Below are 23,637 nucleotides of genomic sequence, written 5' to 3' on the forward strand. Positions count from 1 at the left end.
GTATGCCGTGGCGGGGGCTATGGTTACCCTTACTGAGTGCTTTGTGACTGCACATGTAGGCTTGCGACTCCGGAAGCCCGTCTGGAAGCACTAAAATCCTCCCTGAGGATATCAGACGGCTTAGTACCACTCAGATTACCATCTAGAATGTGGAAGGTTATAAGCTGTACCGGCTAAAAGTGCAAATACACTTTTTACAGAGTTGTCACATCCTTACACCAAAATTACGTTGTTCCTCCGAAGAAAGAAAAGCAATTGCGCTGAAATGGAAAAACAGCCACGCCGGGACTCGAACCGCGGCCCCTTGGGTCGTTAGTCAGGTTGGCTTCTCATTGACCGCTTAGGCACGTCGGTTCGATTTGATTAAAAGAGGCGCCGTGTTTCACGTGCAAAATAAAAAATAAAATAAACAGCAGTGTTCGTGTCTGTGAAGAGATCTGAAGAGTGGACCCCAGGCCGCTGAAGGAACCTTTTAACGCTGTCGAGTCATACCCTCACGGCCAAGTTAAGATGTTCCCCGAATCATATTTATGAGTTTCACTTTCCCTATTAGTGCAGAAAGCAAACTTGAACTTAGGTTCACATGATAATCAATAACGCGATTCTTTTGATTTGTTGTCAGCGCGTGGCGCTCTTTTTCTGCCGATTCCTTCTCGTTCTTTCAATGAAAAGTTCAACGCGAGAAAACAAATGCAGAGGAATGTGCGCAGTTTCCGTTTGGAAAAAAAACGAACGCGGAAAGTCCGCGGTGCCCTCTTGGCTGTTCCAGAAAAGTAAAAGATAAATGAATTCCAGAAACGTTTGAGATAAAGGAGATAAAACTGTGCTCCTTACACTGGCGCTAGCTTCCGGCGCTTAGGGACCACACGCCTCTCCCGCAGTACTCACCGGAGCAGCAAATGCTTACCTAGTTTCTGGCCGGTTAGAAACACTCCCGTGCACACTCCACGCATTTTGTGTTTGTCTTTTATTCACATTTTGTTTTCACAAATTACCTCGTTTCTCTCTAAGAAAATTTTGAAAAATGAAAAGCCGCACTCGAATACCATGACACCTTGAAAGAAGGAAATGCTGAGATGTTTTTTTTATGTTGACGGAAACGCTGAAAAGAAAACGGGTTCAGAAATTGTTCCATGACAAGTCAGGCCATTTAGAGGAGAGTATGGAGCTTCCGATGGAAAGCTTGCGTATCGATAGCTATACTCTACGCTACGAGGGGCAGCCCTTTGAGTTGAAAGCTGAATTCGACCGGTCGGAGGCGCCGACGTCTCTAGGGCACGAAGTCAGAAAGAGCAGAAGACATTCAACTAACGCGACGGAGTGATGGCGAGTTTCACTGAAGGAAAAGCAACACTGACTTCTTTAAAAAAAAAAAAAACTTCCTGAGCGTTTGGGGACCTGGAGAATTATAGTGCGCCTGGTATAATGTGTGTGCAAATCGCTCCTGGAGATTTCAAACGGGTCTTTTCTTGTTTGATCTGATAAAAAGAAATTAAATAATGGATTTTAAACAAAGAGAGAAGTCAGCGCGCAGCACGTTCCTAAAATTTGGGAACAAAAAAGTTGCACTGCAAGTAAGAAAAAGACGGAAACTACGATGTAACGGCATGTTCTGATTGTTGAGTGCGCGATTCTTCATTCATTTTTCACAACTTACACACAAGGAGAAGATGCCTTTCACTCCTCGCTGAGCTCACAGCTCTCTGCTGTTGCAAGCACACCAACCGAAAACAAAAATCTTCTATGCTCTCAGCGTTCATTCAAAGCATATAGAAACAAAATATAAAAAGTATGTACTTGCGGTTTCTCTTCCCTTCTCACTCTTCCTGCGTTAAACAGTGTTTAAAGAAGTAACTTGGGCTGTGATCTGTTCGCGCTGCACACCAATCCTGCGCTCTTGGTAATTCTCCTCACGAATGTACATATAATGGCGTTGCTTGCCCTGCTGAAGTGATGGCCACACGTAATTGCTACTGGGGCTCAACAGTCGCATTTCGATATAAGGGAAATGCTAGAGGTACGTGTACTGTGTGATTTCAGTGCACGTTAAAGAACCCCAGGCGGTCGAAATTAACAGCAGCCCTCCACTACGGCGTCCCTCAAGGTCTCAGCGCCACGGACGGCGTGATTGCTGCGCGCGCGGGGGAGGCAATCGCTCTTTGGCTCGGGAACTCAGCGCGTGCTGCCATTCCGGCGCAACTCTCCGCTGACAGCCAGTGGGGAGAGGCCTCGGGGAGGAATAGTGGGGGGTGGGGGGGGGGGGGACGTTCTTCCGCATCTCGTCAGTCCGGCCGTGGATTATTCAGCCTTGCCCTGGCGTGGGCGAACGTTCGCTCGTAACCGTGCTGGTGAGTCGATCGGACGACCTCGATTCCTTAGCGTGTTTTGTTGCTAGCTGGCGTTCTTGTTGTTGTAGCAATAAATGCCTATTTGTATGAGCCAGAGTGTTTTTCCTTTGTTTCCCACAGAGCTGGGCCCGCCGTGGTCGGTGTGCGCTCGACAGCGCGAGCGTTCACCGGGCGGGGTCCGGGCTGTTTTGAACTTTGTCAGCCGCTGCTAAGCGGGTAGAACATATTTATCCCCAATTACAACCACTCCAACGTGGAATTGAAAGGGTCCAGTATGAAATAATGAATTGACTGAACAGCAATTTTATATACTGAAAGTTTTTATAGTTGGATTAAGTTACGTGCTTATGGGAGGTACTAACGCATTAATAACGAGAGAATTCAGCCTTTTTTTAGGCAAAAAATACCAAAATATCGAACTGAAAGTCTGCGTTAGGACTGGAAGCTTTGGTGTTCGACTTTTTGCTGATTTCACAGAGCCATTGGCTATCTCAAATGTTACTTGTTTAACTCATTTGCGCTAAAGTAAAACTCCTTCAGGTCGTTCGTAAAAGGCAATAATATTCCCCTCCGCTTTAACTATTCTTGAACAGACGCCGCGACGGCTCAGTGGTTACGGCGCTTATCTGCTGACCAGAACGACGCGGGTTCGATTCCGGCCGAGGCGGTCGAATTTCGATGGGGATGAAATGCTAGAGTCCCGTGTACTGTGCGTGTACTGTGGAGTTTGCATCAATGCTTTTGTTCTTATCGGGGGACGTAAAGCTTAGCTCCGGTCTGAAGATGACAGAAACCGAAAGGATGAAAGCGCTGTTGAAGGACATAAGTGAAGGCGAAAAGGGAATCCAAGCGGAATTGAAAACTATTGGTGAGCGGCTAAAGCAAGTGAAAAATGCCATAAAAGCGATCAACGATCATGCACAGAGCATTTCTGATCGGACACAAAAAAAATGAAGGATTTCGACGCTCTCCGATAGCAACTAACTAGCGCATACTAACTAACTAGCTTATACATGCAACTAAAGAGCTTTACAAAGCGAAATTTACAGCATTTTAAAAATTGCGCATGTACCAACGATTTAGGATTTCAACGCTGAGCGCACTTTGAAATTTGTACCGTGTTCTCTAGGTTTCACCTCGATCATAGTCTTGGCTTCTTTGGGCTCGGCCATTTGCTTATGAGCAGCAACATAGAATCCAACGGTAATCAACGAAGATAAATAAAGTAAACTACCGCGGCAAACACAACCGCTGAACGAAGGCACTGGTGTTTGACATCGACACAGCGCACTCAAGAATACTGCAGGACGTCACACGCTTATGCGGTTGAGCTTAATACCCTAAACTGAAGCGTAGCCTAAGCTGTTACTGCGGTTACGAAATGCAATTGGATTGCGCTTTCATGGAGTCACTACATAAAAACCTCAAACCAACAGGCATTTGAAGAGTGTACCAGGAAGGCCATTCAGTCGGCCACAAGATAGTGCGCAAGGCACGCAAATCGCAGCAGGAAGTGCAAACCGACACCAAAAGAAATTGTTTTTAATTGGAACATATAGTTGGAACGGTAAGCTGTTGCGACGAACATCTCAGAGCCAGAAGAATGCTCAGCTAACCCCGATAGATGACTGCTTCAGAAAAATAAAATAAATCGCGTAGATATATGGGTTTAGTTGCAACACATTATTCGTTTAAGCTTGCCGTAAGCAGACAGAATGAAACTTAACAATGCTAATTATATCGGAAATATAAACAAACTTCGCACCAAAAAGTCATCAAGCGTATTCATGAAATCGTGCGACGATGATGCAATTTTGTTGAAAATGGCAACGTGTTATAGAACACCTCAATAAGATAAAGATTAGGTTTTGTGCTTTTGGAAGAAATTTCCCCTAGCTGCAAACTTAGCAGAGTGATTGATAATCCCCATTGCTGGCCCAATAAATGTAAAGGGGAGCGTGGGCTTTACCGGAAAATACTGTCTGGGTTATAGTGAAAAAAGAGTGAAATGAAAATACGTTCTTACCGTGTAAAAAAGAACGAGCGTTGGAAGAGAAAAAGGTGTGTACGATATTGCGGGGAGGCTTCCTTTAGCTAAATCTCCGCAGATGAATTGTGGCAGCGTTTAAATGACTCTCCTGCAATTCTCATTAGTGTCGAATTGAAATGCCGGCAGGGGATCCAGCTGAGAAATGGGGATTAAAGTGAAAAAGTGGACAAGATACCGCCACTTTATTATCTTGCCTATGCGTTTTTTCGTCGGCTTCACCTTACCAACGTGACGAAACATGCCAAGGTTATCATACTATTAAATAAATTTGGGAACGCATGAGATATCTTGTGTAAGGGGAAGAAACGCGAATCTCGATAAAAAGTAGCATCACTAAGAGAACAACTTTATCCGCCATAATATGAGGCCGTTTTGCAAGGGCCAACAAAGAAGGAAAGGCTGGATGGGGGGGGGGGGGGGGTGTCCAATAAAGTTGGTTATACGACCTGTAGGTTAAGAAATTTCTCAACGATTTCTGTAGAGCTAGGTGTTTGATATAGAGCACTGTATTGAAGAGGCTTTAAACAAATACAGTCACACAGATTTCTTTAAGTTCCAAATTCTTTAAGATCCCCTCTCGGGGCAGCTAGTTAGTTTACAATTTTCCACTGGAAAGAAGCCACGGAGACTTTGAAATGGTGGCTTCCATAAACAGCATAACAAAAATTTATTCTTAAAGCTAAAGTTCTTGATCTGAACCGGACTCTGAGCTCTCAAAACTTACGAATAAACTTGAAACAGTTTCAATCCCTTATCGTTTGTTAATGCAGTATTTACCGTTCCCCTCTACCTTTGCTCTGTGCTAAAAGGTGCAAACTCCATGCGTTTAAGAAAGCTGAACAGTCATCTCCCAGCTTTATTTTTAAAACACGTGTGAAGTTCAACATTCTTCGTTAAAGGCTAGAAGGCAAACAGCAAAGAAAAGAAGTGTTGTGGTTTTTGTTATGCAAGTCTTATCTTGCTAAATTGCCTACAGTAGCTAGTACCAGGATTTCCTCAAGCCGCCGGTTCGAAATATACCAGTGATGCGGCCGTGAATTTAGCAAAGAAAATAAGGAAAGCCTCTCTGGGGCAGGTGCGCGCGAGCACTTTGGCGGGTTGTATTTTACGAACGTGCCTTCTACCAAAAGATAAAAGTGAAACATAGCCACGTCGAATCGAGGATCCTCGAGATATGGTTAAGAAATTAGTTTCACGAGCGCATCTGAAGCGCTTCTTGCTATATCGTTGCTCCAACAAACGAAAGGAATGAGTCAGCAGATGCATTTCACGCTGCCGGCGCTGATTGCCGGGTTGACCCGTATCTGTTTGAGTGAGTTACCTTCATCTACTTGCGAAGTAAACAAATATTGTTCTGTAATCTCCTGAACATGACAGCGAAACTGTTCCTTCTTGGCAATCACGGCAACTTGAAATACGAGTGAAGGGGGCGTTGGTCTCTACCATAACGGTGGGGCCGTCTCCTAGCCCCTTCTGTTTAAGCGTGTGCCGAACCGCGAACTTGTGAAGACGACTGACCGGGTTAAAGGCATTGACATCGTCTCTTCATAATTCTTCCCTTTTTTTTCAGGGCTCTACCACCTGAGCAACCACACCGGCCTAAATTTTCACCTATAGCGGCCTCAAGTTCTGCAGTACGCAGTTTTTTTGTCTGGGTATCCAGTATCATGAAAATACCTGATACACCAAAAGTTTATTTTCGATATCCATACTTCGATACTCCCCATGCTGGGTAGAGGAACAGAGGTGCTGCTCGGGAAAACAGCAACTAGCATTCTGAAGCCTGTGGCTGTCTTTTTGTTTTGCTTTTTGTTTTATCCGGTGTTCCAACTAGAGATCCATTTATACTATTCACGCCACTCGGGTCTATAGTCCGCAATTTGCAACAGAGATAAATTCTCTAATGCAGTCATAAAACTTTAAGATGTTACGTGCAACTCACATCTGGCATTGTAAGAAAACAGATAAAACTAGAAGCCTGACACCACGTTTGTTTTTTTAACGCCACTCCCATCCACAACCTCAAAAGCTACATTTGGTTGGGACTGGACGTGAATAAAGACCGTCGTCACATGTAATCGCTGTACACATTAAAATTTACTACACAACTTACAAAGTACAAGACTTATTTCAAAGTCGTAGTGGCGACTCCTTGTCCCAAATGGGGTAAGATGAAGTTTTCCAGCACCAGGACACTTGATACGACAAATGTCGCTGTTATTGGGGTAATGTTCAATCTCAGACGATTTTTACACACTGTTCCTGCCAGTTTCACAAAGTGGAAGGCAATCATTCAAGTTCATGCATGTATAGGGTGCGTCAAAGGTTCGAAGGCTGCATGGTGCGCTTTTGGACCGTGTAATTGGATCCGTGTACGGCACTCCCTAAAACCAAAATCTCTCAATGAAGAGCGAGAAATATCGTTCACGCCACCGAGAATGTTGATAGCTTTATAGGCATCGCAAATGGTGGAATATGCCGTAGAATATACCGCAGGACCTTTGGTCTTGAAAGTTTTAACGCACACTGTACATTTTCCCAAAACATAGTGGCGACTGCTTCGCGAAATGCCGCTAACCGCTTCCAAAATATCACAAGACGGTTAAAATATCGTCCGTCAACTTTGAACAACACAGCGATTGATGCCTTCTGATTCGTTCAGCTCACGTATACTGACAATTTATCAGGAAGGATAAGAACCACAGCGCCTGCTCTTTATGTGCCGCGTTCAGAAGCACTCTGAAGTGGGAAAGAAGTCCACCGGCTACAGCTCATGCGCCGTGCGTATAAGGGAGAGGAACGACTGAAGCTGAAGAACAAACGTGCCTTGCCCTCAATGCGTCAGTCTGAAAAGTGTTTTTGGAAGGAGAACAACTTTCAAACAGGCATATCGGTTTAGTGGTATTTATGAAGAATATAGCGGTTAAGAAAAATTAGTGATAAACTTAGAAGGGTGAGGGTTCGGGCTAGTGGGTAGTCAACATGAGGATCCGTAGCGCACACAATTGAGGGGACACAACACGAGCGCTAAACTTCCACTGAATGAACTTTATTTGGCGCTGACAGCCTTATAAAGATCAAGTAAGGTACAGGTATAACATACAACAATGATCATCTTGTCAAAGTCAGGATGTGTGAAAAGAAGAGACAAAAAACAATAAAAAACACCAATCAGTGAGCAAGTTTCACACTATCGCTTACTCCTTGAATCTAAGAAAGCTATGTCTTTCCTTTATAATACCACCGAAGGATCACTGACAAAATTTTCCAATCTCTCTTTTTCCGTTGCTAGAGCTTCAATTGTTTTCCTTGTTTTCTGATCCCTATTTTTTCACAATACTGAGCACACCTCGAAGTTAGACGTGCACTTGTGATTACGGCAGTGACGAGCCAAATTACCTGGTCCCTGATTTCTAACATTTGTGTGGTGCTCGCTGAGTCGCTTATTTAGGCACCGGCCTGTCTGCCCTATATACAACTTGCCACATGAAAGCGGAAACCTGTATATAACGTTATCGGTGCAAGTTACAAAGGGGTTCTGATGACGTACACAGCAGGCCTTCCTATCGAATATAAAGCAACATCTCGCACCGCTCAAACTGTGCAAGATACTAAGTCTATGACACGCTGGGTCAGCGGCATACGAAGCTGTGCTGCTCAAGGCAGTGCGATGGGCTTCATTTTTTGGACCCTGCAGGCGAATCTAGACTGATGTCAGATATAGACGCTCTAACTTTGCGTGCATGGCAAAAAGTGCAAGTCAGCTATTTTCGATTGTACACTACGGGAAAGTTGGTGAAATTCTGACAACATGCCTCGGCACCCCAGCTGTAGACCTGGGCTCTTCTGTAGATCGAAGTGCTGAAAGAGGATAAGAGTAGTGAGCAAAACGCGGCCGGCATTCTGGTAAAACACACTTAATATTACGCTATCTGCAGCCAGGCGGAAAATTTTATGTGCAGCAGCCTTCGTCGAGCGGTGCGCCCTTGTCCTTGTGCGTGCGTTTTGTTCCTGACAACGTGCGCTCTCTTAGTTCATATCAGCGGCCAGAAGCAGGGCAGCGATTTGGCAGAACTTAATCTTGGCATGTCTTAGGGTGTTAGTAATTCTAATGACTGACGCGGGAATTTTTCATGGCGCGAATTTCAGAGCGCCACTTTTGCGCAAAATCGAGATAGCTTAATAGAAAGTAATTTTCTGGACAAGAGATCGTTAGCAGCGCTTGAAACTATTTCGATTTAGTGTAAAAAAAATATGGCATGGGGAATAGTGGATAAAATGCTTGAAAGTTTAATTCCACGGTGGTAGCTTATTGTTTCGCAAAGTGGCGCTAAAGCGTTGTAAAAAGCAACAAAAGACCCAGTAGCTTTCGAATTGAAATTTATTCGGTTCGGTGACCATATGGGACTCGCATTCATTCACTTCCTATAAAAAATTCTCGACAAAAACAAAAAACAAAGTGCCACCTTCACCCAACACGCTCACCCTGGTGCCGTAGTGTGGGTCCAAAGAGGTTAGGCTGTTCGCCCCGTCACACTGCGCAAAAAGAAAGAGAGTGCACATACAACACAGGCAGCACAAAATTAGGTTCTCTGAAACCATATTTCTTTACTCCAGACTTTTTACAAATCCCATAATAATAGTGCTGATATCCGCCGGTGGTCCTGAGAGCAAACAACTTTCGGAGCTAAACTTAACTTACTGGCGATGACCAAACCTGGCGCGTACTGGCTGAACAAGTACTCACATCCAAGGTGAACTCAGATATTGATCAAGATAAAACAAGATGAAGGCAAGAAAAAGTCCCCCTCGAAAGAAACTCACAAATGTAAAATAAACCAGTTTTGTTGTCATGTTCCAATTTGGAAACAACCAACACACAAAAACCCGTCTCGTTCCTAGATTAGAAACAAAACATTCCGTGATGTGTTCGCTAACTCTTCATTTCATGTCGGCTCCAGACACACAGTGTAAAATCCGCCGAGGCCCAATGAAGCATGGCAAAAAAACTTGACATATTTGGCTTCGCACATGAAATGAAATTTGCCAATTGCATTACACTCCTTGCCTACGGCTTTGGATGCACAAATCCTGGGCGCAGTACACGAGACGAGCATGGGCGTATTTTGTTTCACCGATTTGAATTGGAGCCCCATCACACCGGTACCCTTCCGGCGCACAACGCACCGTCTTGACATTGCAACCCTCTGCGGGATTCAAGCTCTTGTCTATGGCAGTCCCTCCCGTAATTCCTGATACTGTCAGGGGAAAGTAGCTTTGATGAGGAGTATCTAAGCGTCCATGAAATGCTACTCACGTAGGACGGCGGGGAAAAGCAGCCGAGATGCCCTTCCGCGGATAAGCCTGCTGAGTCCAACCCGCCCATATCGCCTGGGCACATATGGCGCGTTTTTTGTGGCGGTGGTGACAGCGCCTGCGCTCTGTCCTGGAGGTGTATTCCGGGCTGTCACCTCTGTGCAGGTGCATATCCTTGGAAGCGAAGAACGACGTCTCGCTCCACGTCCGCCGAGGAGCCGATGCTGGGCCGTCGGCTACACAAGAAAGGTACCCAGATGAGCTACACTGGAGGGCTTGCGAAAACAAAACAATATATGTGCACAGCAAACACAAGTGCGCCAAAGGAGGAACATAAGTTACATGTACAGAATCTCCCCCGTACAGAGTAGCCACCCTCTGGGGTCTTCCTGACAGGAGGCACCTTCCGGTCTTTTCCCTACAAGTGAAGAGGCGGTGCCACCTGTCATCCGTGGCAGGTGGTAGGCAGGTTGCAGATGGTGTAAATAAGAAAACGCCGCCGAAAGCCGGACCCTCTTCCTTCATAGCATGGCTTCTAATTCTAAGGAATTAAAAAATGCAAGGAAGCTTAAGCTTCGCCTTTAAGAGTGGAACGCATCATAGTGTTGCAACACTGCCAGGGAATTGATATAATGCCATCGCCCGTTTGGCGCGATGCCTTGCCGGTTGGACAAATCGCTCGCAGTTTCTAGGAGGCCTCTGAAAACTATATCCTCCTCCCGAAGTGATAACGAACGGGCTGCAGTGAAGCTACTCTGTGAATTGGCCTTTGTACGTCTCCGTTCTGATTGTGATTTTAGAGGCAAGGAGAGGCACAGTAACTGTCACACATATCGACGTAAACTTCTACCACGACTTGAGGCAGGGGAGGAAATTAGTAGCCAAAGAGGAAAGACAGAAAGGGGGGCGGTAGTGGAGGTGTGCACTTTTTTGGCGTAGCAGGGACTGACAGCAGCAGCATAAAGAAGCGTTCGTCACAGGCGCTCTGGCGGTAGAGGTTCTATAACACCATAAATGTTGACACCCGCAAAAAACATGTCCGGTCACCGCTGCGTGCCCGTCTGAAGTCCGAAGAGGTCGACAAGGATTGCATCCAGACTGCCGCCCGCAGGGTCGTCGTGTTATCACCAGGGATCAACGTTCGGACCAGTCGAAGTCTTCAAAGGTTTCGTCTGCCGATCCTCCAAATTCAAATCCACAACTACTGTGCGGTGTCAGTGCACGTTAAAGAATCCTAGGTCACCGAAATTCCCGAAGCCCTCTACTGCGGCGTCCCTCATAGCTGAGTCGTTTTGGGACGTTGAACTTCGTAAACCCGGACCTAAACTGAACAGTCATAACGCTGCCAATCGTGCCCCCTCAGCGCAAGCTATTCGCCTTTAATTTCAACTGTAGAACGTTGTTAGTAATGCGTTCAATAGCTCACGGCAGTCATTTGAAATGCATTATAGAGTAGAACGCGAGTTTTGCCGTTTCAAAGATTCCATACATAAAATTCCTCTTGCAGGCATCAGAACACAAAGAAACTCAACGAAGTCAAAGAAATCTACGCTTTCTCTGCATCCACCTGTCGTTCATTTCGAAGATGGTTCGAACCAACGAGCCTGCGTAGCGTGTTGTTCACGTGTCTGCCTCGCAATCTGATAGGCCTTGATTAAATTTCCCGCATCTGCCTGCAAAAGATTGTTTATTTGGAGATTCTCGTGTTTTGTGTTGCAACGCCAAAGGCCGACAACCCTGACACCAGCTTTCCTGTAACGCGAGCTTCTTAACGCTATTGCGTTACAAAAGATATGAAATCACCATCTGAATAATTTTTGAGAAGAATTCTTGGTACAGGGGCCATACAGAAGAAGAACAAGAGACTTGGATAAAAATAGCGAGCGAATTACACGACGTTCTTGAGTGTATAAGAAGGTCGAATTTCAAAATGTTTCGAAGGAAGGGAAAATAAATGACTGCGTGTTGAAGCGCACGACATGCCACGAAAAATGTTGTGCGTTGCCAGTTCGGATAGGGACACTGTGTTCTGTACTTTCACCGCTCATACCTTTCGTCCTCACTGGCTGCCTTTGTCAATGTAAATAAAATTTTTCTAACACGCTGCCTAGAGCCACTGTACACCCGCGGTCCAATAAGGGGCGGCCGTTGCCTAGGCACGGTTAAGCAGCCATCACTCGCCAGTGGCCGTGTTGTCGGTTAGCCGCTCCTCCTCGGGGTTGGGAAGAAAATGGGTGAAATTGCAGTTGTGGCCTGGCTCCATCCCGACCACGCATAGCACGTTGACGGCACACGGGTGCCTTCTTATGCACACCCTGCGTTAACGTTTTCAGCATGCAAAGACACGCCGTGAATGGGGCAGGGGGTAAATGGTGAATGTTTTCTTCAAAAACATCTAATAATAGTGGGCTTCCAGTTATACAACGAAAAATACGCTTGAGAGATCGCACCGGCTCAATGCTTGATGCAACAACACGAGAGCTCCACGTTCACGCCGGTTTTCCTGCGAGCTGGGCTCGTTTAGTCATTAAGGCGAGCTTGCTCTTAAGGTCCTTGCTATTTACAACGATATCTGTTCCATGCCGCTCGTTTGTTTCTTGCAATTATACACCTTCAAGTATTTAAAAGCCGTGCAGTTGAAAGTGTTGACCACGGCGCTGTGCCCTCCGCCCGAGGAACCGCCGCAGCATAGTACGCGATTTTCTGTCATCGCTACACGAAGCTCGTTTCTCACTGAGAGCAAAACACATAAGCATTGCTTAATGTTTGGGCCCATTGAAGGGGTGTATCCAGTGATTTGAAGAGCGGTGGCGAGGGAAATAAAAGTAAGGGAGAGCGGTGGCTGGCGGCCTTATTCACACATCATTCATTGTACACAAAGAAAAATCGAAAATGAAAATTCCTTTTTGGGGAAAGGAAAATGGCGCAGTATCTGTCTCACATATCGGCGGACATCTGAACCACACCTTCAGAGAAGGGATAAAGGAGAGAGTGAAAGAAGAAAGGAAGAAAGAGGTCCCGTATTGGAGGGCTCTGGAATAATTTCGATCACCGGGTGATCTTTAACGTGCACTGACATCGCGCAGCATACGGGCGCCTTAGCGTTTCGCCTCCATCGAAACGCAGCCGCCGCGGTCGGGAAGGAGTGATTTTAAAGTGACGGCTTCATTGGCCGCGAACTTGCGATTTCGTTGTGGCGGTACTCTTAGGAAGTACATGACGTCCGAACGCGGGCCTCGCCGCGGATATTTTTTTCTCTCTCTCTCTAGTCACTACTGCGTATGCACCACTAGTAGCACCGATCCACAGGTGTTCCGCCGCTGCGCAGCGCCGCGCCTTTCCTCAAATTTCAACTTTTATTTTTCTCTTTCTACTTTCTCTCCCTCCTTTATACCTTCCTTTACGGCGTGGTTGGGATGTCCGCCTAGATATGTGAGAACGTTATTTTCTCATCTCCTTTCCTCAATCACCAAACAAGAGAGAGAGACAGAGAAACTTTATTGTTGGAGAGGAAGTCGGGGCACGCCCCTGGGTCTCCGCACGACTCCACTGCACTGAAGTGTTTATGTCCCTAAGGTCCATAACTCTGGGAGCCCGGCCGGTGGCGGTTGTCTGCACGGCTGAGTCCTCCGAGCGCCGCAGGGCCTCCCACTCCTCCCAGGTCTTCAGGTTCTCTGGGCCACGCGGGGGAGGGTCCGCCGGGCAGAGGGAGAGAATGTGGAGGGAAGAGGCGAATGGTTCTGGGCACAAGGTGCAGGAAGGAGTGGGGAAGGAGGGGTGATAGTGGGCTAGGGTCAGGGGTGAGGGGAGTGTGTGTGTCTGTAGTTTGCGCCAGAGTGTTGCGTGTTTGTTATCTAGGGAGGGGTGGGCCGGGGGGTAGAGCTGGCGCGAGGCTCTATAGGCCTGCGTCATCTCACTGAACGAGTGCATTCACTCCCTCGCGAATCCCCGATCCGAGTCCACCTGGACCCGGTTTAAAAAACCTCGAGATAAAAGGTTGGCGGCCTCGTTTCCAGGATTCCCGAGTGCGCAGGCACCCATATAAGCTCTACATGGTGGTGTAGGAGTGCATCGGGCGAGCCCAGTATGCCAAAAGCAGGAACGTGGACTCGGCCTCGCGCAAAATTTAGATTTGCAGTTTTAGAGTCTGGTAGAATGTACTGGGCTTCAAAGCAAGTGAATAATAATAATAATAATAATAATAATATTAATAATAATAATAATAATAATTGGTTTTTGGGGAAAGGAAATGGCGCAGTATCTGTCTCATATAACGTTGGACACCTGAACCGTGCAGTAAGGGAAGGGATAAGGAGGGAGTGAAAGAAGAAAGGAAGACTGAGGTGCCGTAGTGGAGGGCTCCGGAATAATTTCGACCACCTGGGGATCTTTAACGTGCACTGACATCGCACAATACACGGGCGCCTTAGCGTTTTTCCTCCATAAAAACGCAGCCGCCGCGGTCGGGTTCGAACCCGGGAACTCCGGATCAGTAGTCGAGCGCCCTAACCACTGAGCCACCGCGGCGGGGCTCAAAGCAAGTGAGCCGACGGCGTTTATAGAGTTCATTGGCGTTCATAACTTTGCAAAGGCCGTTCATTTTCACGAAAGGAAAGGCGCACAGCCGGCTCCATGGGTCAGCGGATACCCCAATCTCGCTTTCATGTACGTGGCGTTGTTGTTCAACAGCAAAAGCCTGCTTTGCTTTCCGCACACTGGATAGGCAGCGCGCCCTCCCTGCCACCCTGGGAGGTGGCATGCAGTAATGGTTCATCGCGAGCGATTTATCACCAAATGAACGCTGCGGCTTTGTTATTTTTGCAGTGCCGCATCACAGCCACAACGCTGTCAGCGCTAATGCATTCAGGCCGCATTTATCTCCCACCACCGCGACATGTATCAAAGCAAGAGTGAGGCGTCGGCATATCCAGGGAGCCACTAATCCGCCCTTCCTTTCCTCAAAGCCATCGCCATCTAGAGCAATGTCAACGCCAAAAAGTCTATTTTCCGTCACCACTACTACTAATACTACTCGTGGTGAGACAGGGGAGTCTATTGGAAATCGGCGCCGTGGCTCGTGGTTAGAGGACTCGGCTGCTGAGCCCAAAGATCTGGATACGAATCCAGCTGCGGTGGCCGTGTTTAAATAAAGTAGAAAAGCAAGACATGCCCGGGTGCTGTTCAGTTGTTGCTGAAATTATTTCTGGGTCCTCCACTACTGCGCCTCTTTCTCCCTTTTAAACATTTACTCCGACCTTCTTCCCTTCTCCTACGGCGGGGTTGATGTGTCCACCGAGAATTGCGGCAGTTACGGCACCTTCCGTTTCTTCAAAAAAAAAAAAGACTAATGGTGTGTCCAGCGCTAGTGAGAGTGTGACTTTTTATGCGTTGCATATTGCAATCACTCAGTTCAACCCTTGGGCGCGGCCGGGCAGCCACCATTGACCTTTAGCGCAACCATGTTATGTGACGTCACGACAGCCGGAGGAAAAGCTGGGCCCCAACTCGCGCGGTCGCCCGCGGCTGCAGCCACCCCCTGACTCCCGCTCCTCCCGCTAGGGGCGCTGCGCCGGCGCGTGACGTCACGGAGGAAAAGCTGGGCCCCAACTCGCGCGGTCGCGCGCGGCCGCAGCCACCACCTGACTCCCGCTCCTCCCGCTAGGGGCGCTACGCCGGCGCGTGACGTTACGGCGGAAAAGCTGGGCCCCAACTGGCGCGGTTGCGCGCGGCAGCAGCCACCACCTGACTCCCGCTCCTCCCGCTAGGGGCGCTGCGCTATGATTGGCGTCAAGGCATATATATGAAAGAGCTGCGCTCCTTCGCCGGGACAGTCTTATACCCCTGTCACACGGGCATTTCGAGGGCCCTCGAACCGATAGTCTATCGACTCAAAGGCGACCGAGCGCTGCTACACGGGCAGTTTCAATGGCAATCGAGTCAATAGCCTATCGAGTCAACGGAGCAGCACGGAACTCCACCGAGATATGCAATGCATTCTTGGCTTAACCAAGCTAAGCCTGGCCATTTTTTTTCCTTTCCTACAAAAATATATATTTTCTATTGGCGACGACATTGCGCTATTACACGTGCCGCCTTGAGACGACAAATATTGAGTGCATTTAAAAGGCATTGCAACGCCCAAGAGCTGTCAAACACTAGGCGGACACCACACCGATGCTATGAAGGGATTGAAGAAGATAGTAGTAAAAACAGGCAGAAATTAAGTTTATCCGTCAGGCAACCGTGATAAAAAATTGGGGTAAAACAATTTCAGAATAGAGCGCAATAATGGTAGGCTGTATGCGGTGTGCGCTGAGATCTCACTGAAATGGTGCAGATTGTGAATCAACAGCTTTAAAAGCCAGTGCTTGTGCGTCTGCCTGGCAGTATAACATGAGAGCAAGGGATGAGTAGCTCCTTTGGCGTTGTTAGTAAACAATGCGACTCCTTATCTTTCTCACATATCTCGGTTGACACCCGAAGCGCGCCTGTAAGAGAAAATTTGATTTAAGGGAAAGAAAATGGCGCAGTATCAGTCTTACATATCGGCGGTCACCTGAATCGCGCCTTAAGCGAATGGATAAAGGAATGATTACGAGAAAAAAGAAGAAAGATGTGCCGTAGTGGAGGGCTGCGGAATAATTATGACCAACTGGGGATCTTTAACGAGCACCGAGATCACACAGCCCACAGGCGCCTTAGCGTTTCGTCTCCATAGAACCCGGCCGCCGTGGTCAGAATAGAACCTGAGTCGCGCCTGGGATCAGTAGTCGAGAGGCCTAACCACTGAGCCACCGCGGTGGGTAAGGCAAGGAAAATGACATGGAAATTGGTGTTAAGGAAACAAAATTACGCCTGTGCCACATATATCGATGGAGATAAGAATCGCGAGGTAAGGGAAGGAATGTGAAATGCAGTTGATTTTAAGGAAAGGACGCCTGTCTCACATATCTCGGTGGACACCTGAACAGCGCCGTGAACGGAGGAAAATCAAATTTGATTTTAAGAAAAGGAAATGACGCCTGTCTCTCATTGTGCCATTTCCTTCCCTCAAAAAAAAACGATTTCGAGAGGAACATGCTGTTTCGTTCTTCAGTTGTATGCCCCGCCGCGGTGGCTCAGTGGTTAGGGCGCTCGACTACTGATCCGGAGTTCCCGGGCTCGAACCCGACCGCGGCGGCTGCGTTTTTATGGAGGAAAAACGCTAAGGCGCCCGTGTGCTGTGCGATGTCAGTGCACGTTAAAGATCCCCAGGTGGTCGAAATTATTCCGGAGCCCTCCACTACGGACCTGTTTGTTCCTCTCTTCTTTCACTCCCTCCTTTATCCCTTCCCTTACGGTGCGGTTCAGGTGTCCAACGATATATGAGACAGATACTGCGCCAATTCCTTTCCACCAAAAACCAATTATTATTAATATTTTCAATTTGGTTTTCTGAAAATATCTGCAGTGCTTGCGCGTCGTTTGGAGCCGGATTTGGTTCCAGATCTCCGGATGCAACGAGCAATAACACAATTGTAAATATTACCGATGCTATATTGAAATATATACTGTCTTGATTGAGCGCCTTTAATGTCGTTTCAAGAAAGCAAGATATTTAATACAAAAATTCGAGATGACTGCGGCAACTCGCATTGGATTAAAGAGAAATCACTGATGCCTCCTCGGCACTCGTAGCCTATATTTGCTCCTCTTTGCCTCTATTTGCTCCTGTTTGCCTCTGTTGCCCCTATTTGCCTAAAAATTTGTGTAATTCGTCTAATTCCCACCAGGCTTCGTTGCACACATTCAAATTTGACGCCACGCGTTGGCTGCGCCCACACTTCCGGTCATATGGTACTACGCTTCCGTCGTTTCAAATTTGGCGTCACTTTGGCGTGGCCACGACCACTTTTTGCACATTTTTGGCTCTAAATAATTGACCATTCATCCGATCGTCACGAAATTTGTTGCGCCACATCCTCACATCATCCTCCTTCGCTTCTTTTTCGTTCTCTCTGTTCTCTCCTTCTAGTTCCCCACAATGGCTGCGGACATGTTTTGATGACACAAAACCCTATAGAAAAATATGTACAGGTTTGAATAGGTCGACAAACAGGATTATGGCACATTTCGTTTAACATTATAGGATGAAGTTTCCAAAGTGATTCAGCCTTTGAGACACTCCTTAGTGGAGGGCTCCGTATAACTTCGATTACCCGTGGTTAATTACCGTGCACTTACATCCCACAGTGCATGCAAGTCGGGGGTCCGAACCCGCTCGCTACGGTAGCACTTCGATGGAGGAAAAATATGAAAGGTCCGTGTACTGTGTGCTGTTAGTGCTCGTTAAGAACCGCAGGTGGTGGAAATTATCCGTAGCCCTCCACTGTGCGTGTGTCAGCATGGCTATCTAATGAAAACGCCAGGGGGATGCAGCTTTTCGCTTTCGACGAGGATCAACTAGAGCTAAACCACCAGCAATGCTTTATTCCGAGTTTCGTGGCTCTTCCCGACAACGTTTTGCGTCTGCAGATAGTACCTGGTGCATTTGTGATTTTGCGTAATCGCTCTGAGGATATTGCCTCAGAACGCCGTCGTCACGCCCTTTTTTCCGCGCATAGGGCGTCTTGACGGGCAGCTCTTAAGCTTCCTTTCCGAAAGGCTGTTTTTCTTGGGCAGCTAGTGATACTAAGCGAGTGGTCCTGTCCATTCCTGTCCCCTTCGCATGGGCGCGTAAGGGTCGTCGTTTGACCCGCCTAGTTGGTGCAGTTAAATGACACTTCCAGTGCATTTTCTCTTATTACGATCACACAGTGTGCGTTTCGTCGTTCAAGGCTCATTTCCCACATGTCTACCCCTTCCTTTAGTCTGTATAATTGTCCGACGTCTACAACACATCCATTCACATTTATTCACTGTATGTATATATGTATTCTCCTAAGCACATTGCATATGCGTTTGGTGTCAATCACTCCTCATGTGACCGCTGCCATATTGAGCCTACTGTGTCTACTCACTGCTAAATACATCGTGTTGTTTGTATATGATTTTCACGAATAGCGACTATCATGTAAAGCGCGGCACATTCTGAGTTGTACTTGTGCGATGTCACGCATTGTCAGTTCTTATAGAGACACTGAGTTCTGTACTCTCACCGCTTATACCTTTCGTCCCCAGTGGCTGCCAGTGTCAATGTAAATAAACTTTTTCTAACACGCTGCCTAGAGGCACTGTACCCCCGAGGTCCAATACGGGGCGGGCATTGCCTAGGCACGGTTAAGCAGCCATCGCTGGCCAGTGGCGGTTTTGTCGAGTAGCCGCTCATTGTCGGGGTTGGGGAGAAAATGGGTGACATTGCAGGATTGGCCTGGCGCTATCCCGACCACGCATAACGCGTTAACGGTACACGGATCTTCTTGTGCACACCATGCGTTAACGTTTTCTGCATGCAAATACATGCCTTAAAGGGGCAAGGTGTAAAAGGTGAATGTTTTTTTCAAGAACAACCATTTATAGTGGGCCTCCAGTTATATAACAGAAAATGACTTTGAGTTGTCGCACAGACTCAATGCTTGATGCCTCAACACGAGAACTCCACGTGGAGGCCAGTTCTCCTGTGAGCTGGGCTGGTTTAGTCAGCAAGACGAGCTTGCTGACAAGGTCCTTGATATTTTTTCCTTGCAATTTCCCTTGAAATTAGACACCGTTAAGTATTTGAAAGCTTTGCAGTTGAAAGTGTTCACCACTGCACTGTGCCGTCCGCGCGAGGAGGCGTCGCAGCATAGTGCGTGATTTTCTGCCATCTCGAGTCGAAGCCTGTTTCTGACTGCTAGAAAAACATAGAAGCAGTGCTTAAAGTTTGGCCCCATAGAAGGGGTTTCTCCAGTGTTCTGAACAGTGGTGGTGATAGAAATAAATGTAGGAGAGAGCGGTGGCTGGCGGCATTTTTCACAAATCATTTTAACAAAGGAAAATTGGAAATGAAAAGTGGTTTTGGGGGGAAAATGGCGCAGTTTCTGTCTCACATATCGGCGGACACCTGAACCGCGCCGTAAGGGAAGGGATGAAGGAGGGAGTGAAAGAAGAAAGGAAGGAAGAGGTGCCGCACTGGAGGACTCCCGAATAATTTTGACCACCTGGTGATCATTAACGTGCAGTGACATCGCACAGCACACGGGCGCCTTAGCGTTTCGCCTCCGTCGAAACGCAGCCGCCGCTGTCGCGGAGGAATTATTTTTGAAGGTCGTTGCTTCCTGGTTTTATGACACAGACCTAAAAGAAACGATTACCAGGCTATACCAGTGCGCTCGTGGTTGTGTATTGTTCATGAATAGCCTGGAGCTGAGTGACCAGCTCTGGACTGACTCGCTATGTGAGGGCATGGATTTCGCTTTTGAGGTGAAAAACTTCACTATGCTAGTCAACACCGCGCTTCGCGTGTGTGAATAGCCCGGTTTTTCTGTTAATTAGGTGCGCGTGCCCTCTGATTTTTGCGCAGCTTCCGAATGTTTCCGGCGCGCTTTGACGACAACTACTACTTCTACTACGACGCAGACGGGTTTTCGACCCAAATGAGCTCTGCAGGCTTTCGTGTAAAAAAAAAGAATTTCTCGATGCTGGTGTCATCACAAAACTCACCCTAGAAGCGGTCGATGTGAAGGGACGTGGTTGCTTGCTGGCCGGACGGCTGAAGGCTCCGCAATGCTGGGCATTCTTCAGTGCATGCAGCCTCGGTGGCCACTGACGTCGAGCGAGGTGGCAGCGGCCATAGCCCCATCCTCGTTATTCCTGTTTGCTAGCTACTCGTTGGAACGAGACGATGAGGCCCTGGTGAAGCTCCGAGATTGGTGGCCGGCAATGTGAGCACATTGCAGAGTACGCACTGTGGCCAGAGGTTCCGAGCCAGCAGGCGATTTATTTCACGATGGCACCACGCCAACACGCTGCAGTTAGGAGCCCCTGCAATAGAGTCGACGACGCGAGAGGAGGGCCAGGCGGAGTGACAAACAGACTCTGTGGCTAATGCTCATATAGGAATGAGCTCTGGCCGTAGTATCTACGTTCGAACAATCGAATGTTAGAGGATGGAGGCAGATCGCGTGAGCACGAGCGATGCTGTTTTTTCTTTTTCCTCTTAAACCATGGCACATACTCGCATGGTGGATTGGCCAAGGTGTAGTGGCATAAGCAAGCAAATTTCTAAAGGAGATCTTGACAAAATTTTAGCACCATGAGTAGATTTTGAAAATTGTACCAATAAAAAACGACAGAAGAATAATAAAAGTAAAATAGCAGACAGCATATTGGTGAAGAAAGAGGAGCTTGAAGAATTTTAAAACAATTAACAAAAAATCCTACCATATGCAATTATGTAATCATGGAGAATCGCTCAAGTTGAACCCAATGCAAATCTCTTGGCGCTCGCACTGAGTGATAATAACACTGGACGAGGTAACGGGAGCCCGGACCTGGAAAGAGGGACCTCCCGGTAAATATTTCTGTGAAGTGCGAACTTTGGATAGTAGGGGAGAAAATGATGTACAGAGTCAACTTTCCCTCATGTGGAACATAGGTTTGTCGGTGTCGACCCGCACCTACATTGATATCAATTCAAACTTGAAATCCTGCACCGCAACCGCGTCATTCATGCATCACACATGCTGGTTTTACACGAATGAACGTTCCAGTTATATGCTAAGTACTGGTAATCGGTGGTATTTAGTAAGGGATCACGTAACCTGGCTGATATGTGTTAGAACCGCCGAAACCTGGAAATCGCCAGCAGGCTGAAATTCGGGACGGGATGTGTCACTGACCCGTCTAGAGCCGACCGTGCTAAGTAATCAGCCACCTAATTTGAATAAATACCTGCATGGCCAGGGACCCCTACAAAAAGGACCTCCTTCAAAGTACATAGGACAAAAATGGCAGAAATCTGCTCAAAAAATATTTTGTGAAGTTTCAAGGGAGACCAAAACTGACAATCAGCGAGTATAATAACATGAGACACATGACATGAACTTTTGTGGAGGGTCATTCTATGAGCCAAAAATTCCTAAAAGAATACAAGAATATAAGTTGAGATGCGGACAGAATAGCTCCTTGCCAAATCTTGCGAAAAGATGCCAATTTCAGCTTTTTGACAGCTCACGTAGGCATCGATTGAAAGCACCGCATAATAGAGTATTCCTCTACTGATCAGAGAGAAGACCGTTTAATATGTTTGCGGGCATGTGTTTCGCATGAGATGGGAAGATGTGGTCAAAATATAATTTCACTGCTGCCGGCGTGTCATGAACCCACTGGAAAGAAATGAGATCAACACCAATCAGAGTTAAAATGTTTTGAGTTAACATAATTTGTGGCGCTTGATACCGAGGCCAATGATGAGAGAAGAATAAGGCCGGCTGAGACAAAAAATAGGAGTATTGACATCAGTCACCGGGTCCATCGACTAAAGGAAGGTTCGCACCATGAGTATCTGAAAGCGGGAATTTAGTGCAGGGATATGGGCTTCCAGATAAAGCAGGGAGCTTGAAACTGATTTTGGGAGACCAAGGCAGAGACGTAGAACACGACTTTCCAGTGAGATTATGGGTTGAATCTTGTGGTTAGCGCTACCAGAGAACAGAATGCACCCAAATTCAAGTATACGTCTTAGAAAGGCTTTGTATATTAACAATAATGTCTAGTGGCGCATCCCAAACTTTTTATTGCGCGATTCTTGTCAGCCGAGCTATAGCGTGTTGTGATTTAAGCACGTTGTTCTTTATATGAAGGCTCCAATCTAATGCTGGGTGATAATTAACACCTAGATATTTAACGAATTCCAGTCGCGGAATCATGTTGGAGCGATGGACTAATGAAATGTGCAAAGGCGAGTCAGGCGGAAATATCAAAACACCACATTTGTCAACATTCAGGGATAAATTATTACCGTGCAACCATACTCCAAGAGCATTCTAATATCCCTGCAGAATCTAGTATAGCGAATGGATATACCTGGCCGAGGCGAAAAAAGCTATGTCACCTGCATGCACAAAAACGGTTATATCAGGACCAATGGGGATGCCAATTAATGAACGAAATATTAAAAAGCAGCGGGGATAAGGGCGATCTTTGCGGAACATCTCTTGATTGATAATATGTATTAGAACATATGGTTCTCTCTGTGACGTAAAAGTATGGCCTTCAGAATTTCAGATATCCACGCGTAAATGTAGCGTGGTGGATGTAACTGAACATGTCTGTTAAGAAAAAAATATTATGTTCTACACTGTCATAGGCCTTTGCTACATCGATAGGATAGGATAGGAAAACTTTTAATATCCAACAGAAAGAGGGTAGCCAGAGGGCTACCCGCCTAGACGACGGCCGAAAGGTCTTGACTCTCGGCGGCGGCTTCGGCCAGTCGGACGAGTTGTAACTGAGTCGCCGGGTCGGAGCTCAGTAGTAAGGTCTCCCATTGATCTTTTGTGTTAATACCTCGTCCCTCCCGGGGAGCATGAGGACATTCCCATAGTATGTGGTCCAAGGTGGCCCTAAGTTCGCAGTTCGCGCATTTTTCTGAAAATTGCCCTGGGTACATAAGACTCCAGAGGGCCGGGTTTGGAAATGTGTAAGTTTGTAACCGGCGCCAGTTGATGGCTTGGTATCTGGACAAGGATCTATCCGCTGGAGGAAGTCTAGCTCGTTGCAAACGATAGTGTCGAGTCATCAAAGATGAAGCTTCCTTAAACACTTTTATTGAGGCATTGGCGATTCGGTTTCGTACTCTGCCTCCTCTTCTACGGGTTGCTGGACTTCGGTGCTGCGTTATTACACGCGTGACACAATTGCGGCGTCCACAGCATGGAGCATGCAGTGGAACAGGAGAAGTTTTGGAGGTACTGGGAAATCCAAATCAACCTGCCTCCTTGAAGAATTTTTCAGCCATAACTT

At 47.1% G+C, this 23,637-nt stretch overlaps 1 long non-coding RNA gene across 1 annotated transcript; it reads right to left on the reverse strand.

Annotated features, from left to right (window-relative positions):
* Positions 1 to 8,811: 8,811 nt before the first annotated feature.
* Positions 8,812 to 20,755, reverse strand: LOC144100801 (uncharacterized). Its single transcript, XR_013307854.1, has 3 exons — positions 20,335 to 20,755; positions 9,716 to 9,950; positions 8,812 to 8,934 (listed from the first exon to the last, which is right to left on the reverse strand). It is a non-coding gene; the product is annotated as an uncharacterized LOC144100801 (long non-coding RNA).
* Between the last annotated feature and the right edge of the window lie 2,882 nt (positions 20,756 to 23,637).

The sequence above is a fragment of the Amblyomma americanum genome, chromosome 1, assembly GCF_052857255.1.
Source record: "Amblyomma americanum isolate KBUSLIRL-KWMA chromosome 1, ASM5285725v1, whole genome shotgun sequence".
Lineage (NCBI taxonomy): Eukaryota > Metazoa > Arthropoda > Arachnida > Ixodida > Ixodidae > Amblyomma > Amblyomma americanum.